The sequence below is a fragment of the Lissotriton vulgaris genome, chromosome 4_1 (genome assembly GCF_964263255.1).
Source record: "Lissotriton vulgaris chromosome 4_1, aLisVul1.2, whole genome shotgun sequence".
NCBI classification, from domain to species: Eukaryota; Metazoa; Chordata; class Amphibia; order Caudata; family Salamandridae; genus Lissotriton; species Lissotriton vulgaris.
This window is the reverse complement of record NC_141691.1, coordinates 1,578,432,946-1,578,445,863: the sequence shown is the minus strand read 5'-3', so window position 1 is coordinate 1,578,445,863 and position 12,918 is coordinate 1,578,432,946.

The following is a 12,918-nucleotide window of genomic DNA, read 5'->3' as shown; positions in this document are numbered from 1 at the left end:
TATGATGATGAGGCATTATCTTAAGTCGATGACATCTATCTCACAGACGATGACTTGGATACTCACTTGAAAAGGGTGAACACCATAATACTTGGGTTTGCAGCAGAGGGTTACAAATTCAACTTTAAAAAGTCGAGAATTGTCCATCTAACAGTCTTAATTTTAGGATACAAATTATCAAGTGAAGGAAAAAGCCTAGCGGACAACTTCTTAGAGAAGTGCGCTGTACTCCAAGCACCAAAAACACTGAAGAACTTACAATCAATTCTAGGCTTCCTGAATTTTGGAAGAACTTACATTCTAAACTACGCAGAGAGGATTAAACCTCTCTACGAATTAATTAAACCTGATTTTAAACCAATCAACTGGACTCAAAAACACACAGAAATTTTGAGATCACTGCAAACAGACATGTTAGCAAAAACAAAATTAGAAACACGTGACAATACACGCAACCTTGTAATCCGGGTCATCCCAGGAAGATGCGGATTCACGTACCTGAACCTCTAATGAGGGAGAAACGGTACCAATAGCTTACAAATCACATTTGTACACACAAGCAGAAAAAACATTCAGTATCACAGAAAATACTGTGAAGGCCGTGCAAACTGCTATAGCAAAGGAACGAGAACTAGCACAAGGCAAAAGGATCACTGTTCTTACAGCAGAATCCGCCTTCGAAGCACTATTCAGCCCAGTAAACCTGCCTACAGTGTCACTGGATCCGAAATGGATACAGTGGGAAAATTCTCTTGCTGCAGAAGACGTGAAATACTATTTCGCCCCGCACATGAAAAAACTGAATGATTTAAAATATGAAAAAGAATATCCTCTGCCAATCGAAATTCTCCCTCTAGAACAATACTCCTGTATAATCTATACAGACAGATTTGTACAGCATTACAATGTAGAAGATAAATCCTACGATGCAGCCTGCGCGATTGTTAAAGGTCGCTGGCTCTGCGGTAAATTCAGACCGAAAATAACAAAAACTGAATCACTGAGAAAATGTTCGGCTCAGCGAGCTGAAATCAGATCTTTAAAAATGGCGCTTGAAAATGCCGAACGTGAATTCCCGACACTAATCGTGTGCGATTCGCATTTTTGCGTCAATTCTTACAATAATGATTTGCGGAGCTGGGTTCTAAATGATTACAAGGACGACACAGGTGCCACAATCAAGCATAAGATGCTTTGGAAACAAGTAGTTCTTTTACGGAAAGAACTACAAAAGACTCACGTGATACACACTCTGAGTCATCGATGTGATGGCGTTCACGTTGCTGGGAATTCATTGGCTAATACAGCCATAGCGGAAGCAAGTAAACCGGCTTCCGTAGCCACAAAAAAGCGTTCAGAAAAATACATAGACGGGGAAACAATGCTGGCAGTAAAAACGTCTTCAAAAGGCAACTGTGCAGCATTACCTGTGAACTAACCACTCAATTATGCATACTTATTTGATGCAAACTCCATTCCTTTTGCTCGAATCCCTGGAGTGGGGGATAGGGTGATTCCAAACACGAATCGGAAAAAGTTATTAATAGCAGACGCACACATGGGTGAAGGTCCAAGGCACAAACAGATGAAGGAATCTCTGACCGAATTACAAGCAGTATACTGGTGGCCGGGAATGAGCCTGCACCATTATAAATTTGTAAAGAACTGTCCAGACTGCGACAGAGACCGCAGTAGCGATTCAGGCGGAGTAATGCCATGGCCTTGTATGAAGGTAGCATAGAGCTATCTACACATGCAATCCAGCATCCTATTAATTGTTTAAGACTTCATTCACTTTAAAAATGTGGCCCCAGCGCTCGGCTGACGCCAAAACTGTTATAAAAGAGCTGCGAGTCTTTATCGGCACATACGCAATTGCCATGCTTCATTCTGACCAGGGTCCTGCTTTTAGCTCTCGAGATTATAAGGAGGCCATGACTAGCATGGGCATTGGATTGCGATTCTCTTGTCCCTTTCATCCCGAGGGAAATAGCGTAGTGGAAAGAAAAAAAACGAGAAATAAAGCAATCTATAACAGCGAAGGTATTAGGTTCGGGTAATGGGTGGGTCAAACATTTAATAAGTGTCCAACGAAGTCTTAACAACCTGCCAAGAAATTCTCTAAAAGGTTTAAGCCCGTACGAACTATTGTTCGGAACTAGAATGCATGTTCAGGACTTAGATAGTCTTGCTTCAGTGGTAGAAGATAAGAATAAAGACTTTGATATCAAAGATCGTTTGGCTGTTTTACAGGACTTAAAGGAAACAAGAAAAGCCCTGAGCAACATAAAGTTAAAACAACAGCCAACCACCACTGAAGACACACCACCTGTCCCAGCAAGAATTGTCTGGATTCCAAAGATTGGGGAACCGGGCAGAGAGAAAACAGCGGTGAAGAAGGAATTTGGGCCTTCTTACAGAAATGCAGTACCTGTCTTAGCAATCAACGGAACAAGATCAGTAGTACCTCCACCCCTTTCTGGTAAAAAGGAGAACAGGGTTGTATCAATCGACCTGGTAAAACCACAATCATGTGGCCTATAATCAACAGCAGGCCCAGTGGACTCCCAAGAAGTAACAGAATACCCAAATTTGCAAGTATCCAAGAGGTTCAAACTGAAAGACTAATCACATTTGATAAACCTACAGTGAATAAAAAAGGACTATGCAGAAATGCAATGGAACTTGTCCCTCTTGAAACGCAGATTGAAACAGTTCGTCATGAAACACCAGTCTACAATGATGTGGCATCAGAATGTGCTAATGAAAGGCAAATTGAAAAAACAATTCCAACAATCGACAGAACTGCATCTGGCTACTTCATCAACTTTGACAACTTTTCTGAAGATCAAAGTGACCCAGAAATAACGCCAGAAACAAAGACTTTTAAGGAAAAAGCAACAGAACTCTTTCATCAACTCAAAGAAACCTATCTTATTTCTCCATGGTTAGAATTTTGGATTGGGCTAGGTGTATTTTTGCCTCCTCCTTTGGCTCATCATGGTACTTTGCTTGGGAAAATTCATTGAGGGAAAATACAGTTCAATGGACACAGCAAGTCAGAACATCAACTTAGTTCTGAAACCTCACAGATCATCTCACGTCAAGAAAAGAGAACTATCATCAGTAAATGTCACAGCCATTCCACTACCCGGTGGGGTCGTTTGGGACAAGACAGACTATGAAATATATGGCCCGGTCGAGATCTTGAAATATCCTCATCAGTTCAAGGTTTCATTAAGTGACTTTGTAAAACCAAGTACATTCTCTGATGATTGGGACTTTAAAAGTATAAATGATATGATGTCAGATTTGGTGTGTCAGCAAAATTGACAGAACATGATTATTTACAGGGTTCATCTAATTACGAACAGATGCACTGCTTTTCACATTACGCAGACCATTATTTACATAAATCTGCTCAACCTAGAAATGTTTTCAAATATAACCAATGGGAACATTGTGCTACTCCACCTAAAAGCAGTTCAAAAACATTCTATGAGAAATTCCAATACTTCTCAGGGTTTAACACGAGTAATGCAGAAACATTTTATTATAAACTGTTGGATAAAACAGGGACGAAAACCATGCTGACAAATACTAAATTGATATATTCAGAAGCGTTTTATGAAAAAATGATTACATTTGTTTTTGATTTCTGGAAAAATAACATTGAAACAAAAACCATCTGTGGTACAAAAGATTGGCAGGTACAAGGCCAAGACGCATTATTTCGAGCCTGCATGATCCCAGAATAAATAATGTTCCTGAATGACACAATTCAATAAACAACCTGTCTGGGCCTAGCTAAGATTAAAGACCTTAATAAACCGTCTATTCCAAAGCCAATACCTGATAATGCAACCACAGATATTGAGATAGATGAATCCCAAATTTTAAACTAAAACAGAACACATCCTGATTGGAAAAAGTGGTTAATCTGGCCTACAGACACAAATAACTGTCAAGATAGATTCCTGAACAAATCACAGGGGTTAAAAATGTCCAGACCAGACCCTAGATACTCCCAGCGACTACATCCAGGGATAGTAACAACATACAATGTAGGGAAACTCTGCCTTGAATGGCTACAAACATCCACACTGGCACAAATTAAGCAACACTTGTCTTTAATTAAGGATGGTGCTGACTTGCGCGATTTCATTATGGGACCACGCAAACAGCGTCAAAAACGTTTCGTAGCGGCCAGCATGTATGCAGCATACAACGAGGCTTGGAAAGAAACTCAAATGGAAACAGCCGAGAAAATACGAGAAATTGATCGTATTAATTTGGAAAAATCACTTTCTGTTGTGGACAATGGGTTAATGACTCTGTCCTCCAGAATATATTCACTGAACAGTATTGTATCATCTGCTATTGATATAATAGACCAGGACTTGCTAATGTTACAACATGGCCAGTCCCAATTACGTTCTATTGTACAGCTAGGATGGACGTTGCAAAATCTCCTATTAATTTTTTGTCCACTATTTTGATTTTTCTTTTCTGCTCACCTGTTTCACACTCCTGATCACTCTTTTTCTTTGCACGTTTTCCTTCTTGGGCAACCTCTGTGTTTTTATCAATTTTGAAATGAGATATTGTGTATAAAATGAACTGTTAAAAAACAAAACATGAAAAATAAGTTAATAAATTAAAAGTAATTTCTTTAACCGTGGTGGAGGTTTATCTTGTGGTACTAAGCTACTTGAGTACAATAGAGCAGACTGGTTGTGGTTGCTCTACATACAAAATACTGTGTGGTATTACAATTGATTAAGTCAATCAGTAGAATTAATAGGTCCAGGACCATTGTTTTTTCTATATTATTGAGTATATACCGGCAGGCCAGTATGAAAAGTTGGGTAAAGGATACATTAAGTCATCATGGAAATTACCTTATACACACACATGTTATAGTGACAACAACAAAAATGTAGGGGGGCGTGGCTTGGACGCCGATCGGGATGGCGGCGTGAGCTCGCAGCTCCGCGCGGAATCCCGCTAATTCTCCTGTTTTCGGGACCCTAGGCGACCCGAAGACGACGTTCCTGCCCTCTGAAGTGTAAGGGGACAGCTGGGCGCAATCGGAGAGTCGCTGGGGGACTGCTGGCCCCGAGAAGATCGAGAGAAGAGGCGGCCGAGGTGTTGCCGAGGGTGGGAAGAAAATGGCGGCGAGGAGGTCGGACGGTCCCGAACTTCAGCCCTGAACCAAGTTGTCGCCGAATGGCAAGAGATCCTGCACTTGGCTGCCCGAGGCACTAGGATTGGCGGTGCTGTGTCCTGAGGCCAGGGGACGCTGACCTGATTCACCCAGGAGCTCGGGGACCCTAGTTGGCCACCGCCCTGAGACTTATCCTTCCCCCCTCAGGCCGGAGGGGGGTGACGGAACGGAGCTCGTTCACCTGGCCATTGTTCCTGAGAGCGTCGGCGGGGACATTGCGCTGCCTGGTGCCCGGAGACCGGCACGGAACCACGGGCGTAATCGCAAAAAGGGCGACAGGACTTGTGACGCAGCACCCTGGCATGGCGGCGATCGGAGGGCCGATGCCCGGGAGTCGCGAGGGGGACTCGGCGACATCAACTCGGCTGAGTGAGAGTCCCTCCCCGGAGCTTGACCAGGAACAGCGGCTGAACCGGCGTTTGGATGCCATCCTTGATGCGATCACCTCCACTAAGGAAGCATTGCACAATGACATTGCCCAAGTGGCCACGGGCCTGGGGCTGCTACGCGCGGATCACGCGAAGCTGGCAGACAGGGTCAAGGACCATGACCAGCTGTTGCTGGACCTGAAACCATCGGTGGTGACCGCGGAGCACAGAATCACGGACATTTTGGCCCGACTGGACTCACTGGAACGGAGGGCGGAGGATGCCGAAGGCCGCAATAGACGGAACAACGTGCGGGTCGTAGGCCTGCCGGAACGGATTGAGGGGGAGGACGCGGTGGCCTACATGGAGAACTGGTTCCGCACTGTGGTGGCACCGGAGGGGCTTACTCCTTTTTTCACTCTGGAGCGAGCTCACCGGGTGCCTGCTCGCCCGCCGGGGCTTGGCCGCCCCCCCCGACCGATGGTGGTGCGGCTCCTCCACTACAAGGACCGGGATCTTCTCATCCAGCGGGCCAGGATGTCGGGCCCGTATGGGGTGGAAAACAGTAAGGTAACGATCTTCCCGGATTACACTCAAGCGGTCCAGAAGAACAGGGCATCGTTCCTCGCTGTGAAGAAGGAGCTCAGGGAGGAAGGCATCCAGTACTCCTTGCTCTACCCAGCCAAGTTGCGGATCATTATGGACGGTACTACGCACTTCTTCCAGACTCCGGACGAAGTTTGGCAATGGCTCGAGTCATATAGAGCGGGGACGGACAAATCACACCAATGTAGGCGAGACCAACCCAAGCAGCCCCGGGTGAGGCAGTCACAACGCATCAGATCCCGCAACAGGCGCCAGCGGGAGAAACGGGAGGCTCAAATGGCGGCGGAGAAGAGGGATGCGCTCGCAGCGACGGCGGCCATTACAGGGTCGCAACAGAACAGTGAACGGGCAGAAACGGACTCGGGAGGGGAAGGCAGCAGAACAGGAGAGGAACTTTCAGAGGCGGAAAGTTCGAAGGGGCCGATAGTGACCCCACAGACATCGGATGGTATTTTCTGCGGCTGAGATAGAACTGGGACTAGATCGGGACTTCATGGTAGGGTGATATCCTGTTGATGGAGGGCGGGTTGCCGGGAGGGGGAGCTGTGTGCGTTGGAGGGGATGAAGGTGCGGGGTGCGGGCTCCGCTAGCTGGGGTCGGCGGCGACTCACCCCCCTTGGGCCCTTAAGGTCGACTGTGGTGGAGACCACAGGGTAAGAGTGTGAGAAGTTGGTTCAAGGTTTGGATGGGGCGGCCATTGGGTTCGTGTGCTCTGTCCTGGGGAGTGGGGTTTGGGAAGTGTTTCAGTTTTGGGAATGTTCGGGGGGGGCAACTGCAATGGGGGGGCCATGGACCTTTGTTCTTTGATTCGGACTGTACGAAGTTGGAATGGGGACATTACCTAACTTGAAATGCCTAACGTGGAATGTCCGGGGGCTGCGGACCATGGTGAAACGTCACAAAGTCCATGCATATCTGGTACGCAGGGGGGTTCAGATTGCTATGCTCCAGGAGACTCATCGCACCAAAAAAGAGTGCGCTGCCTTGCAGAAAAGATGGCGAGGCCAGGTGTTTGGCACCACTTACTGAGCGTATGCCAGGGGGGTGTTGATCTGGGTGAGGGCGGGGATACCCTTTCAAGTGCTGAATCAAGTAGTAGATCCGGATGGCAGGTTTGTGGCGGTGGAGGGGAGGTTATATGGACGGGATGTGGTTTTCTGCTGTGTCTATGCACCGAACACTGACCAAGGCCGATACTTTGATAGTCTCTCGGGGTCCTTGGCCTCTTTCCTGGCGGGTCCGATAGTGTTAGGGGGGGACTTCAACTCGATCACGGATGTTGCTCTGGATAGGTCCCATCCCCCCCTAGTAGACTCTCCGGTGCGCAGGCTGGCCGCGCACAGGAAGGATTGGCAGGAACGATGGGGGTTGCTGGATGTCTGGAGGGAGCGGCACAGGGAAGCCAGGGATTATTCCTTTTATTCCGCTCTCCATGATCTACATGTCAGGATTGATTCGGTGCTTTGCGGGGGATCCCTGGCCCCATTGATTACCCATGCGGAGTACCTGGCTAGGACTATATCCGATCATAACCCCCTTTTGGTGCACATTCAGTGGCAGAGAGAGCGCTCAGTGATACCAACATGGCGGCTTCGGCCGGAGACGCTAGAGGACTCTGTGTTCAGCGATGCGGTTCGGCAAGGCATTGATAGTTATTTCGGAGTGAATGAGGGCACGGCTGCGAGTAGGTCTATTGAATGGGATGCAATGAAAGTGGTGGTGAGAGGGGTATGTTTGGGTAGGTTCTCGAATGCTCGTACGACTGTGCTGAATGACCTAATGAAAGCGGAAGAAACTTTGAGGGACTTGGAGCGCCGCAGGCCGGCTAGGCCAGGTCTACAGGCCCAGTTGTTGGAGGCGAAGGAAGTGGTTGCCACCGAGACGGAACGTTTGAGGTGCTATGACTATAGGCAGTACATCATCAGGGCACACGCGGAAAGGGACAAGGTGGGTACCCTCTTGGCCAGATTAGCTAACCCGGAACTTAGGGGCTGCCCGATTCTCGGCATTAATAATGCGCAGGGAGAGATGGTGTACTCCCAGGCAGCGGTATTGGAACGATTTAGGGGGTATTATGAGGAACTGTACCGGAGTCAGCTGGGAGTGGGGGTTCAGGACATCGCAGAATACCTGGGGGAGAGGCAGCTCCCGGTCCTGGACGAGGAAGATGTGAGGGAGCTGGGTAGCCCGATCACGCTCACGGAAATACGGGTGGCCATCAAACATATGGCCCGCAACAAGACGCCCGGGGTGGACGGACTGCCAATTGAATTCTATCAACAATATGTGGACAGCTTGGCGCCCAGGCTGCTGGTGGTGTACACGGAAGCCTTCGAGACGGGGGCATTGCCTGGGTCCATGCGGGAGGCCTTGATTGTACCGCTCCTCAAGCCTGGCCGGGATGCCGCGGATGTGAGGTCTTATCGCCCGCTGTCCATGCTGACGGTGGATTATAAGATCCTGAGCCGAATCCTGGCCACCAGGCTGGCCCCGCACATGACGGGTCTGGTACACAGGGATCAGGCCGGGTTTATACCCACGAGGAGCACGGCGCTGAATATCCGCCGCCTGGTGGGAATAATGGACGCCATCTTGGACAGGGAGGGAGCACCGGCGGTTCTGTCCGTGGACATCGAGAAGGCCTTTGATAGCTTGGAATGGCCTTTCCTGGATGGAGTGCTAGAGAGGTTTGGCATGGGCGAGGGGTTTCGGAGGTGGACGAGGGTCTTATATACCTCGGCGACGGCGAGAGTACGATTGGGCGGCCTGGTGTCTGCGGCGTACCCAGTGGGCAGGGGAACACGACAGGGATGTTCCCTCTCCCCCCTATTGTTTGCCCTAGCGATGGAACCCTTGGCGGTCCATGCGAGGTCAGGTGACCGATACGCGGGGATAGTTAGTGACGGGCAATGGCATTATATATCGCTATACGCGGATGACTTGCTCCTGTACCTAGCTGACACCTCGGGGGCATTGGTTGGAGCGATGGACCTGCTGTCTGAGTTCGGCCGGCTGTCGGGCCTTAAGGTCAATTGGGCGAAGACTTGTGTGTTCCCGCTGCGAGCGGGATCGCCAGCCCCTAGCAGCGATTTGGGTGTAGTATGGGAACCCTCTTGCATCACCTATTTGGGTGTCCGCATTTACCACGCGGCGGCGGACCTATTGGAGGGCAACATCGGCCGCTGTGTCCGGGCGCTGCGGGGCAGCTTGTCTTTCTGGTCAACCCTCCCACTGTCAGTCCTGGGCAGGATAGCACTGTTGAAAATGGTGGCGCTCCCCCGCTTCCTCTATTATTTCCGAACGCTGCCTGTCTGGATTCCCCAGGGGGTGTTTAGAGAACTGCGGTCAATGATAATTGGCTTTCTTTGGGGGCATGGCCGCCGTAGAGTAGCCCTGAGCACGCTACTTCGCCCCAAGCTGGAAGGGGGCATGGCGGTGCCCGACCTCGAGCTGTATTATCTTGCAGCGCAGTTGCAGGTCCTTACACAGAACGTAGCCAGGGTGTTCCGGGGCCCGGAGGAGGACCGGGATCGGGGAATGCAACGCCACGTGCTGTCCTACATCATCATGCAGCAGCGGCTCGAGTTACGGGCCCTCACCATGGAAGAGCGGACGCTCCGGCTGTGCTGGCAACGGAGCCTTCGGAGAGCGAGGGCATCGCGGCCTTATGCCCCGGAGATCCCGATAGGGATGTTGACGGCATTGACGCACGGAGGAGACTGGTCCCCGTTGCTGGATTGGGAGGAGGCGGGACTGCAGGTGGTGGGCGACTTGTACATAGATGGGGCTTTGGCGCCGTTCGAAGTGCTCCGGGACCAGTTCGGGCTGCCTGCTGGGGGCTTTCTCCTACACGCGGCAGTAGTGGCTGCCATACAAAAGCATTGGAAAGAGGGGCTCCTGGAACCCACGACGACTATGGCGTGCCAATATGTGGTGATGGCGGCTGGTACGTTCAAAGCTGTGACGTGCCTCCATAATAGGATGCTGAACGAGGGGTTGGAACCACTCCAAGGGCTCAAGGCTAAATGGGAGGTGAGCATCGGCCGGCCCATACCGGATACGGCATGGGGTCACATCCTGCGACGCACGTGGAAGGGCACTAGAAACGCGCGTTTTCAGCAGGTGCATTTCTATGTGCTCCATAGGGCCTATTTAACTCCTGAGAAACTACAGCGGTCCTTTCAGGTGCCGGATGCCTGTTGCCCGCGGTGTTCGTCCCAGGGAGCGGACATGGACCACTTGTTTTGGGGTTGCCCACAACTGGGGACCTATTGGGCGGAGGTAGGGGAACTTCTGAATGAAGTGACTGACAGGGAGGTGGAGTTCAACATGGCGGCGTGCCTATTGCTCTGGTTCCCGCATACTAAGCACACCAGGGTGACAAGCAAATTCATAGACCTGGGCCTGATATTGGCACAGAGGGCAATATCGTGGCATTGGAAGTCCAGGGGGGGACCCTCACTGCGTAGATGGAAGAATGAGCTGCTGCGGTGGTCTGACTGCGAGAGTGTGCTCCGGATGAAGCAAGCTGTAAAGTTGGGGAATGAGAAGGCACTGGATGCGGCGCGTGCATGGGAGTTAGTGGTACAGGCTATGCGTGATTCTTTGGTAGAGGATGAGGATGGCGAGACCTAAGCAGCTGGACACCGCGGGGCGAACACAGAAGTATAGCATCACGTACTGTAGTGGACCCATCCAATTCGACAGGACGATGCACACACCTTAGCAGTTGCCAGGGGAGGGGGGCTTTGGGGGGGTTGGTTGTTGGGTGTTTGGGGAGGGCCGGAAACCATTAGATGGTCGTTTGTTAGGGCCTTGGTTCTACTGGGACGGTGGCTACTAGGTGGAGGGTAGAATGGCTGGGTAGAGCGGCCAGGTGTGATGACCCATGGCGCCTAGGGCAGGTCCCGACAAGGGCGACATCACTGACTTTCACTGAGATGGCTGACGGGAATGTTGTTGTGGGTGGGGGGGTAAAAGCAGATACGCAAAACGATCTTTCAACCAGGGTCCTTATGGGACGTGCACTGTGATGTGTTCCTCTTGAGCGATATAACATGCCGCCCGGCCTCCGGGATGCGGGCTGAATGGCTGTGTACGACTGGGATTTCTTATTGGATGGGGGGATCTCACAAGTGTACTGGCTGCTTAATTGTATCCTGTGGTTTATAACTCTGCAATAAAAATATATTTAAAAAAAAAAAAAAAAAACAACAACAAAAATGTATTTCATAGTGGTAATGAGTGTAAACATTCACTAAGCGGTATACTTTTGTGCCAAGGTATTAACTTACATGGGTCGTGTGAGGGTACTTCAAATAACCTTTCATGCCACCAGCATGGCACACCTGCAGCACAAATAGAGTCATTCTTTAGGCAACTCTCTAACAGGAGTTACGTTCTAATAACGGATCACAGCTGTTGTGGTTTAGTGCCAGGGAAAGCATATCTCTTAAGCGTGAGTTCCATGGTCACTTGCTGTATGCAAGCATTGTATCCAAACGGCCCTGGAGACTCAGTGACTCCGATTTGGCCTAATTTGAAAATCTCTTCTATACGAATTGATACTTTAAGCAGAATGAAGTCTGTACTTTTGCAGACAACAGTGCCCATCACGTCATCAAAAGAGACGTATGATCTCCAAGTTGCAAGGACGGCGGCAGAGATACATGCACTTTTATCAACAGCGTCTTTCTCAGCGCGTCAAGGAGGAGGGGCAGCGTCCGTGGGCTTCTCGCATCTGCTGGGCTCTCTGCAAGGGGACAGCTGTTCTGCTCCAGTATTCACCACCACCGTGTGTTTGCTCAAGGCAACGTTGGTATATTTATACCTGAAAGGTGCCGAGTTTGACATAAGTTTTTGGACATAAGACGTCAATAAAGATGTCACTAAGAACTGGTCGTTCTTACAGTGCTCGCAGGAGTTCTATTACTAATCAAAACGAAGCAAGCGGGGCTTTCCCAGGTTGCTGGGGGTTTGGTATGTCGAAAGAACTCGGTGTGCTATCTAGGAATCTAAGGAAGTGGCTTCTGCTGTGTCATGGACTGTCATGGACTGCAGAGGCGAGTTACTGAAATATGGCTCTGATTGTTATGCCATTATAGGGATATGTATTGATTATAGCCGTATAGGGGCATGAGGTCACAATATTGATCGGGGTCCTAGATAAAACACATCACTCTGAATTCCTGGTTGGTGGGGGGCCTCTGCCCGGATGTGTTGGTTATACATTTGGGGGAAAATGATTTGTGCGCAGTCAAGGGTGTTGTTCTTTTGAGGGCTATGAAGAAAGATCTTTCCCTTTTGAAACAGCAGTGGTTAGGTTGCCATGTCCTGTGGACAGTGTTGGTTCCGCGGAAGTCTTGGAGAGGCGCGAACAAGCCCAAGGCGATCGATAAAGCACGTAAGAAGGTCAATCTTGAATTTTCAAGGTTTTGTAGGGGCCTGGGTTTTAGTCGAGTGGTCCATAGTGATATTCGGTATGATACTGTCGAGTTTTTACGAAGCGATGGTGTTCATCTTTCCAGGATCTGGATGGATTTGTATCTTCTGGAGTTGAGAGAGGTTTTGTCACGTTGTTTGAAGAATTTTCTAGTTAAGTTTTCCTTTCAAGTGTCGTTACGTTTTGGCATTGGTTTGGGGGCGGCAGAAAGGGGGGGTGTTTTTCTCTCCCCCCCCCCCTGCTTTCTGGGTGGCGGGGATTAGTGGTTTTTGGCC